The sequence below is a fragment of the Chiloscyllium plagiosum genome, unplaced genomic scaffold (assembly GCF_004010195.1).
Source record: "Chiloscyllium plagiosum isolate BGI_BamShark_2017 unplaced genomic scaffold, ASM401019v2 scaf_8759, whole genome shotgun sequence".
Lineage (NCBI taxonomy): Eukaryota > Metazoa > Chordata > Chondrichthyes > Orectolobiformes > Hemiscylliidae > Chiloscyllium > Chiloscyllium plagiosum.
Genome location: NW_025214605.1, coordinates 33205 through 43943, shown reverse-complemented (window position 1 = coordinate 43943; position 10739 = coordinate 33205). Strand labels below are relative to the sequence as shown.

Sequence of the window (10739 nt, the reverse complement as noted above, 5' to 3'; positions counted from 1 at the left end):
TGGAGTAAGTGCAGAGGAGGGCTGTCTGGATGACAGAGGGGGGAAAGCATGTTGTTCAAAATGGGTAGACATCTGGGATGCTTGGGAGTGGAAGTTCTCCTCGTCTGAGGAGATGCAACAAAGGCAGAGGAATTGGAAAAATGGGATAGCATTCTTGCAGGCTACTGGGGTGGGTGGAGGTATTGTCCAGGTAGTTATGCGAGTCTGTGGGTTTATAGTAAAAGTCCGTGGTGGGTAAGTTGTTGGAGGGAATCTGGAGGGATAGGATTTACATGTATTTGGAAATGCAAAAACTGATTACGGATAGTCAATATGGCTTTGTGCGTGGGAAATCACAACTCATTAACTTGATTTGAGTTTTTTGAAGAAGTAATTAAGGGGATTGATGAGTGGTGGACGTGAATCTATATAGACTTCAGTATGGCATTCGACAATTTTGATCATGGTAGATTGGTTAGCAAGGTTAGATCTCATGGAATATAGTGAGAATTAGCCATTTGGATACAGACTGGCTCAAAGGAAGCAGACAGATGGTGGTGGTGGAGGGTTGCTTGTCAGATTGGAGGACTGTGACAAGTGGAATGCCACAAGGATCGGCGCTGGGTCCACTGCTTTTCATTATTTATATAAATGGTTTGGATGCGAACATAGGAGGTTCATAAGTTTGCAGATGACACCAAAATTGGAGGTGTAGTGGACAATGAAGAAGGTTACCTCATAGTACAATATGACCTTGATCAGATAGGCAAATGGGCTGAGGAGTGTCAGATAGAGTTTAATTTAGATAACTGTGAAGTGTTGCATTTTGTAAAGGCAAATCAGGGCAGGACCTATACACTTAATAGTAAGGTCCTGGGGAGTGTTGCTGAACAAAGACAGCTTGGAGTGGAGGTTCATAGTTCCTTGAAAGTGGACTGCCAGGTTGAGAGAATAGTGAAGATGGCATTTGGTATGCTTGCTTTTATTGGTCAGTACATTGAGTATAGGAGTTGGCAGATCATGTTGTGGCTGTACAGAACATTGATTAGTCCACTTTTGGAATCATGCATGCAGTAGGAAGAATGTTGTGAAACGTGAAAGGATTCAGAAAAGATTTATAAGGATGTTGCCAGGGTTGGGAGGTTTGAGCTATACGGAGAGGCTGAATAGACTGGGGCTGTTTTCCCTGGAGCATCGGAGGCTGAGGGGTGATCTTATAGAGGTTTATAAAATCACGAGGGGCATGGATAGTTTGAATAGCCAAGGTCTTTTCCCCAGGCTGGGAGAGTTCAAGACTAGAGGACATAGGTTTAAGGTGAGAGGGGAAAGATTTGAATGGGATCTAAAGGACAACATTTTCATGCAGACAGTGGTGCACGTATGGAATGAGTTGCCAGAGGAAGTGGTGGAGGCTGGTACAATTACAACATTTAAAAGGCACTTGGATGTATAGGAAAGGGTTAAGGGATATGGCTCAAGTGCTGGCAAATGGGACGAGATTAATTTATGATATAAGGTCGGCATGGATGAAATGGACTGAAGGAATTGTCTCTGTTCTGTATATCTCTATGACTTTCTGACTCCAAATGTTGTTTTAACAGCATTGTTTATATCTTGAGGGCCCACATGTTCAAGTAATAAATCACCACAAAATCTGCTTTTTGTAATGCATTTACAAGATGAAGACATTGCTGGCTGGGCCAGAATGTTTTGCCAGAGGCTAGTTAAGAGTCAACCACATTGCTATAAGTCTGGGATCATATGTAGTCCCGACCAGGTAAGGATGGCAGTTTTCTTTTCTAAAGGATATTTGTGAACCAGTTGCATTTCTTTTCTGACAATAGTTTCATAATCATCATTCAATTTGTAACTCCAAATTTCTGTTGAATTCAAATTCTGCCATCGACCATGAAGACTTTCAAACCCAGTCCCCCAGAACATTACCTGAGTCTTTGGATTAACTGTCCAGTGATAATACCACTAGGCAACAACCTCCACCCACAGCTACCATGATCCAGAGTGATGAAATGCGAGAGAAACACAAGCTTAGATTTTGACCTGAGTTCAAATGTTTAGACATAGCATAGTGCAAATAAAAAAAAAATGAAGGCGCAGATACAAATGTTGTCCTGTCTCTATAATAGAATTCTGCATCCCAAACAGCATCATGTACAAACACCAGAAAGCATTGGGGCAGTTTCCTGGTAAATGTTGACTTTCCAGATAGCATTAGCAGAAGACTATCTGGTCATTTACCACATTACTGTCCATGCAATTTCCTATGTACAAATTGGCAGCTGTGTTTCCTAAATCCCTATTGCATTAGATGGCCTGAGTCTGTGAGACATACTGTAGAAAATCTAATTCTTTCTTTTTCTTCAGACACTAAAAGAATTTGCTGAATTATTAAACACATATGAGAGGAAAGCTGTGCCAATGAATAACCAGACACGAGAGCCAATGAAGGCTCGACACTTTTACCGTATTCCAGAGAGTGTGGACTGGCGCACAGCTGGTTAAGTTACCCCACCAAAGAACCAGGTTCCTAATCTTCTTATTTGTTTCTACCATGCATGAGTATTGCTTCAAAATTCCTCAATCATTATTGTATTATTGTTTGGATCAGTAATGTGTCCTTATTCTAAGAGTAGGGAAATTCCACAGCAGAATAGTGTCGTTGAGGAAGAAATACTGTTCTGTGCAACAAAATGTAGAGTCCCGAAGGCTACATTGATAGCAAGATTCAGGAAAACTCTTCAGGGCTGGATAACAATTTGCAGTGGTAGGGGAAGGTTGTAGTTGTAAATCTGTAGTTGTCATGGTCCATGTAGGTATTGACAATATAGACAGGACTAAGAAAGATTTGTGCTGAGGGATTGCAAACTGCTCAAAGCTAAATAAAAGAGCAGAACCAAATGGAATTTTTGTCAGGTTACTATCGGAGCCAAGTGCAAATTGGTGTAGGGTAAATAAGTTTCAAGAGATAAATATGTGATTCAAAGATTGTTGTGGGAGCAATGGGCTCTGTACATGGGATTCTGGCTCCAGTATTGAGTAAAGACAGCGCTGTGTTGTGGGGACAGGATTCATTTGAACCAGACTTTGGGACTAAGCTAATAAAGGTTGAGAACATTTACTATGAATGTAAATTGGATAAATATAACAAAATATATAGCAAGAATGTTTATGGGCATATAAAAAGCAAGGAAGTAACTGAACTAAGTGTGTGGAAGATGTGACTAAATAATTACAGGGAAACTACAGATGGTTGAAACCCATATTTTGATCTTCATGATCAAGGACACGATAAATAGCCCAAAGTTAACAGATAAGCAAAGTGCTAATTTCTGGAAAGATCTGGCAATACTCTGTATCATGAGGAGAAAAGCATTGGACAAACGAATTGGATAAAAGTCAGACAATTTGCCAGAACCTGATGGCTTACATCCAAGGGTTTTAAAGGAAGTGGCTGCAGAGATAATGGAGGTATTGTTTTTAATTTAGTAAAGTGTGAGGCCATGCACTTTGGTCGGAAGAACCAAAATGCTGCTATTATTTAAATGGAGAGACAGTCTAAAAAGACCAGCACAAAAGGATTTTGGAGTTCTCAAAACAAAAGCAGTTAGTGTTTGGGTTCAGCAAGTAATTAAATTAAAAAGGGAAATAGAATTTGGCTTTTATTGATGGTAACTTGGAATTAAAATTAAGGAATTCTTATTATAACTGTACAGGCTGTTGGTCAGGCTGCATCTGGAGAACTGTGTACAGTTTTGACCCTTGTGTTTCAGAAAAGCTAATGTATAGCATGAGAGGCTGCTCAAGAGAGATTCACAAGGCTGATTCTTGGGATATAGCGGTTGATTTATAATGAACGGTTAAATGGGCTAGGTCTTCTTTCATTAGAGTTAAGGATGATCTTGTTGAATCATACAAATTCTGTGGGAGCTTGAAAGGGTGAAAGTTGAGAAGATGATTCCACTACTGGTGGACACAGTTACAGAATAAGGGAGGCACTCATGTAGAACTAAGAAGTGAAAGCATTTCTTCTCCCAGAATGTATGGAGAATGCAGTCCAAAGAGCTGCAAAGATAACGAACTAAAAGTATCGAAAGAGGTGGTGAGTCGATTTTTGAAATATCAGGGAGTTGAGATCTATGAGGGGCTGGTATGAAAAAGGAACAGAGTTGTGAAGCGGGGCAGTCCCGATCTTGTTGGAAAACAGGACTGAGGAGCTGAAGAGACTTCTCATGCTCCTATTTCCCCTGTTCTTCTTATGCCAAGAGTGTTGGATTTAACCAAAGCTACTAGAACACCATCCCATCTTATTATAGTGCATTTTCTTCACATTTAAATATCGAGTGTGGTGCCCACCACAAACTTCATTCTCTAGCCACTAGATCCATTACCAGCTCGAGCCCTCTCCTGGTCATTGTCTGATCTGAATCAGCTTATTCAAGAAGTCTGAGATTTGATCCCACATTGAGTTCCTGAACACATATCCATGTCATTCATTAAAATGATTTATTTCAATCTTTGTAACTTTGCTCAATTCTACTCCTGTCTCAGCTGATCTGCTGCTGAAACTCTCATCCATGCCTTTGTTACTCGTAGATTTGATTATTCCAATGCACTCAAGGTTGGATCCAATCTTGAGATCAACCAAACTCTGTTATCAATGTCCTAAATCACAAGGAATCACTTTACACAGCTCTTATGCTTACTGACTCACATTAACTCCTACTTTAACTACGCCTTGATTTTAAAAGCTTTCCATGGACTTAACTCACCTGATTGCTATAACCTGTTCCAGTCCTTTGACGTAACTTCACCAACTCAGGTCTCTTGAGCATCCCTGATTTTAATGTCACTGATATCCAGGTCTTTAGTTACTAAGGTCCTAAATGCTACAGCTCTCCCTCTCTCTCCCTCTCTCACTCTCTCTCTGTTTCTATCTCTCTCACTCTCTAAACCTGTCCAGCGATCTTCATCATTTTCTTCCACTTAGAACCTCCATAAACCTCCTGAACATAGCTCAGTGTAAATTTGCTTGAACACACTCCTGTGAATGACTTCAAAACTACTTTAAAACAATTTAATATGATAAAGGTTCTACATATACAGAAAGAAATGTCATTGTCAGTTTTTGATAGAGGGATGGTTAAGGAAGAGACCATTGCAACTTTTAAGGGAACACGGGATTAAACTGAAGTAGAAGGAGTAGAAAAGGAAAAACAAAGTCGTTGGATTCTCTAAGAAGACAACGGCACAAATATTATGGACTAATTAACCTCATTTTGTTCCATCCATGTCTATTGTCCATCCATGGATTTTATTCATTAAATTTTCCCTGAAAAACGTTACGGTGGCTCAGTGGTTAGCACTGCTGCCTCACAACACCAGGGACTTGTGTTTGATGCCAGCCTCAGGCGACTGTCTGTGTGGAGTTTGCACATTCTCCCCACGTCTGTGTGTGTTTCCTTCGAATGCTTCGGTTTCCTCCCACAGTCCAAAGATGTGCAGGTCAGGTGAATTGGCCATGCTAAATTGCCCATAGTGTTAGGTGCATTAGTCAGAGGGAAATGGGTCTGGGTGGGTTACTCTTTGGAGGGTCGGTGTGAACTTGTTGGGCCGAAGGGTCTGTTTCCACACTGTAGGGAATCTAATCTAATGTAATCTAAATTGACATTAGTGTTCAGAGGCATGTAGGTTAGGTGCATGTGATGGGAAATGTAGAGTAATAGGGTAGGGGAATGGGTCTGGGTGGGATACTCTTGGGATGGTCAGTGTGGACTTGTTGGGCTGAAGGGCCTATTTCCACACTATAGGAATTCTATGATTCTAAAACAAGCAGATAGGACATTAGTTTAATGCCTCATCTGAAAGATGATACTTGGGTTTATATAGTTCTCTTTCAGTGCTGAGCTGTACAGATAATTTGAACTAATTGCTCAAGTCTCAGTGTGGAAACTGAAACTCTTAATCTTCCTCATCAGGGTCAGTGCAATAGTTGCTGGGCATTCAGTGCCACTGGGGTGCTGGAGGGACAATTGTTTAAGAAGACAGGCAAACTCATCACCTTGAGTGAACAGAACCTCATTGACTGTTCAAGGAGTCATGGAGCTTTTGGATGCAATGGAGGCTGGTCTTTGAATGCCTTTGAATACGTATATGAGAATGGAGGAATTGAAGCTGAGTCCACCTATGTCTACACTGCAAAGGTACATCTCCTTCCTGGTTTCACCATTCTGTCACTGAGCCACACTTCAAATATGGTTAAACATAGGTAGCTCTTTTCAACCTCCATTAATTTATTAAAATTCAGCTCACCACCTCCCTCTTTTAGTTAACATTGCTTATTGTGCATTGCAATTCTGAATGAAATAAACGTCTCTCCAATTAAAATTTCAAATATGTCAGTAATAACATTGGACATTTTTAAGGTTCGTTATCTCAAACGCCTCAAGGTCAATGATTTACAGCATCTGTTACACAGGTAAATAAGAGGCAGCCAATGCAGCATAGCTGGGTTCATAGACAGCACTGACATAATTGTTACTTGGTTCAATCCCACCACAGGCAAAGAAATGTCAGAATTTATGGGCCATTCAAGTACTTGAACCTCTCACTGAAACTGCCCATTTATTTCACCATTACGGCTGCTGTCTCTCAGAAATGTTAAATCAAGGTCCAATCTGCTTGTTCAAGGAGTGGTCCTGTTGCTGTGTGGAATAAAACATTTTTACATAGCAATATGTAAAGGTGGAATCTAACACTTGCTTTTTTCTGTGTATCACTTGTGACTCTTACCTCTGACTCTCCTTTTTTTTGGTTTGATTTATTATAGTCCCATGTACCTCAGTACAGTGAGAAGTTTTGTTTTGTGTGCAGTACAGGCAGATCATGCCATACAAAGAGTATAAGCGAAATAGAACAGAGCAAGAAATACAATATTATGGCTTCACTGCAATACGGGAAACACTGGTGCACTGTTTGAGGTACGATCTTTGTAAGAATGTAAGATGAGGATTCGCATTAGGTGGACATGACTGATCCCATGGCACCATGTTGCTGAAGAGGAGATTCATTCCCTCTAATTTCTGGCTAATATTTATCCCTCACCCAGATCAAAGTGCTGTTATCACCATGTTACATTTGGGATCTTGTCTGTGCAAATCAGATGGTTGTGTTGCTGAAGGTCAAATTTGAAAAAAAAGACTCATTGTCTGGAAAGTGCTTTGAGATGTCCTGAGGCTATATGGTGTAGTGAGATTCTTAGCCATTGCTCAACATCATTTACATCACCAAAGAGAGCAGGCAATGTCTTGCTTTAACATCACATCCAACAGACAGCACCTCAACAGCGCGCTGCTCACTGAAGTATCAGGCCAAATTTTATATCCTAAGTTACAACATTGTGCTGTGCAAAGGTTTGTGTGTTATCCACAGCTTGCACTAACCTAAAGGCTAGCTGGTCCACTGTGTATATTTTCCTGCCTGTTTTTCTTCCACACAGGAAGGCAAATCTTGCAAATACAACACTTCTAAGAGTGTGGTTTCTGTATCGAGCTATAAAACCCTTCCTTATGGAGATGAAGAAGCTTTGACCAGAGCAGTGGCTGAAATTGGACCCATAGCTGTGGTGATTGATGCAGGACTGGAATCTTGGCAGTTTTACAGCTCAGGTGAGGACCCTACTAGTTTTCCAGCCAACCACAACATCTCTAACTGTAACAGACAATCTGATTTCAACAGGTGCTTCAAGTGGCACTTGGGAGGTGGATCACTGGGCCCTTACTGAATAAACAATGCAAGTGAACAATGTTTGACTTCCACTGGCTTATAGAGCTCAATTGACCACCCATTAGCAAATAATCAAAACCTCCTGGATCAGCAGATTCAGGAACTATTGAATGGAAGGGGTCAATATGGTTGACCTTTCTATGGTGAATCACTTGCCCTCTCCCTGACACATGGTAAAAGCTGGAAAGTAAGTGTGACAAGCAAACAGTCTGTCTAAGGATTTGGAATTTAAAATGCTGCTGGGAGAGTGTGGAATAGTGATGGATCTAGACCTCATATTTCCTTCATGAAAAACCATCAGAAATGTGTCCCTATGTTTCCTCCCTATTGGTGCATCAAATTATTTGTTTAACGTTCCAAAACATACTCAGAATGTTAAATTCTCAATTTAATTTGATCCTTGGATGTCCACATATTGCGCCTTTTCAACAAAACCAAAGTTGGCAGCAACTTCTGGGTTGTCGTTGAGAGACAATTTGAGTCAACTTAACTTTAAACAAATGCTTGGCAGCTAGGTGTTTCCTACTGCATTGTCTATGACAACAGCTTTATCAATCAGAGCCCACTTGCCAACCAATCGACACACTCTTCTCATGGAGTATAAATTGTTCCTTTTGAGATTTGGTATTCTTGCAATTCTGTCCGGATGAGTGCAAGATGGAAAGCTTCAGTGATATACCTTATACTTCAGCAATATGCTGATTCTGTATTATCAAGAGACTCTTTATTAAAGAATTGCAGAATATGTAATAGCCTCCAATATGACTCAAACTTTAATCTCCCTCTGTATGAAGAGGAGCTTCCTAATGCAACTATTCACTTGTTGAACCTTTTCCTTAGAATTTGATATTCATCACTTACTTCAAATGGTGTTCCACCTTCACTATGCTGTTTATTCCTTTATATACCTTCATAAATTTATGTTGAGGTTCATTCTAACGCTTTCCAGCTTTTTCCTCATAACTCAGACTCCTCAAACTGAGAATTAGTCTCCTGCACTTTGCACATTGCAGCATGGAGTTATAGGTAGTGATAATGGAGACTTTTTATCACATGGCTGACCAGGAATCAGTCCCGTTCTTGTTGGCTGTCTCAGAAAGTTTTGTAAATGAATATGTCTAGCCATGTTGTAAATGCACCTTTCCTGACAATAAACTCCTGGAGTAGAACTTGACCTTTGGGTTCAGAGCCACTGCACCAATAGGCTTAAAGCAGAAGTAAATAGCAACATTGAAACAAAAGTAGACTATTCAGCCCATTGAGCCTGTTCTGCTAGTCAAGTAGATCACCGCTCAACTGCACTTTAACTTGTGATGATGCTGTCACTTTAAAAAGGTTATTTTACCCTTGGATGTTTTGAAGAGAGGTCATAAGGGCAGAGATGCTGAAGAATCTAGGAAGAGAGTGGCCAGTTCTCCCAGTTCAGATTTTTTTCTAGTTCGTTTTAGCTGTAGCAGTCACAAAATGTGAGAAACCAGGGGAGTTGCAAGCTTTAGTAAAAAAAAAACTCTGCTCATTTTCTTCTCAGACTTTTCTTTGGATTTTGTTCCTTCCTGTCTGTAAGAATTTGTGTTTGAGTTTACCTTTTTGCCAAGGGGTGTATTCATGGAATGTTACTGGATTGGAACAGTTAATTAGTAATAGTTTGTAGAAATTAAGTTTTCCAAAAGTCAAATTATTCTAAATTCTGCTTTCTTTGTTTATGTTTCAACTGCAGTGTTTAAATAAATTCTGTTTTGCTCAAAGCCGGGTGAGTTGACCAGCTGCCTCACTCCTGGAATATCCACTTCACATTTGCCTTTAAAATAAGAAAAAGTTAGAGTCTAGGCGACCTTCATAAAATATTTTGAGGGGGTTTGGCCTGGTCAATAACAAACTCTATAAATATGCCTTGGGTAGCAATAATATAGGTGCTACATTCCTGATCTGTGAAACAAAACAGAAACATAGAAAATAGGAGCAGGTGTGGGCCACTCTGCTGTTTGTCTCTGCTCCACCATTCAATATGGTCATGGCTGTTATTCTTCTAAACTCCAATGAATATAGAATTAACCAATCCAATCTCTTTTCGCACATCAGGCCTGCCAATCCAGGAATCAATCTGGTAAGCCTTCATTACACTCCCTCCATAGCCAGAACATCCTTACTCAGATAAAGAGAACAAAACTGCACTGTGCCAACTAGTGGGTAGAAAGTGAGTCTTCAAGAGCTGCAATCCAACCAGAGATCAGCAGCTGTCCAAGATCAACAGTGCCACTGGGAGGGGAGGCCACTGCATGTACTGCACTGTTGTTAATGCCAGTGACCTCCAATGCTGGACACTGTGGAGAGAAGTAAATGGGTAGGGAAGGGATTCTTGGGAGGGTGGCACTTTCAGGGTTGGGCTGAAGGTAAATAGAAAAGGAAGGGTAGAGGTTCCTGAGAAACCCTCTTCCCAAAGTCAGAGCATTTGAATGGTCCGAGTCCCTTAAAACAAAGGACCTCCATGTTTACCACTCAGGCCCGACAGGGTTTGTTACGTAGTTGATCCCCATCCATCTCTGGTACAAAAGTCATGGTGATTGGATGAAGCCCTGAAGTTGATTAAAGTCTCAATTGCAGGAAGGCAGTGGAGTCTCCATCTTGCATCTTTCCATCCAAATAGAAAGATCCAGGGTGGGGAGAATAAAATTTAGCCCTTTACCCCATAATCCATTATGTCCTTGCCATAAAAAAAGACCAGCAGTCAGGCAGCATCCAAGGAGCAGGAGAATCGACATTTCGGGCATGAGCCCTTCTTCAGGAATGAGGAAAGTGTGCCAAGCAGGCTAAGATAAAAGGTAGGGAGGAGGGACTTGGGGGAGGGGCATTGGAAATGCGATAGCTGGAAGGAGGTTAAGGTGAGGGTGATAAGGTGAACGTGATAGGCTGGAGTGGGGGTGGGGGCAGAGAGGTCAGGAAGAAGATTGCAGTTAGGAAGT

General features: G+C 40.9%; 1 pseudogene; it reads left to right on the top strand.

The window, feature by feature from the left end:
- Positions 1–2346: 2346 nt before the first annotated feature.
- LOC122547956 overlaps positions 2347–10739 on the top strand; it is a 13336-nt pseudogene continuing 4943 nt past the window's right edge.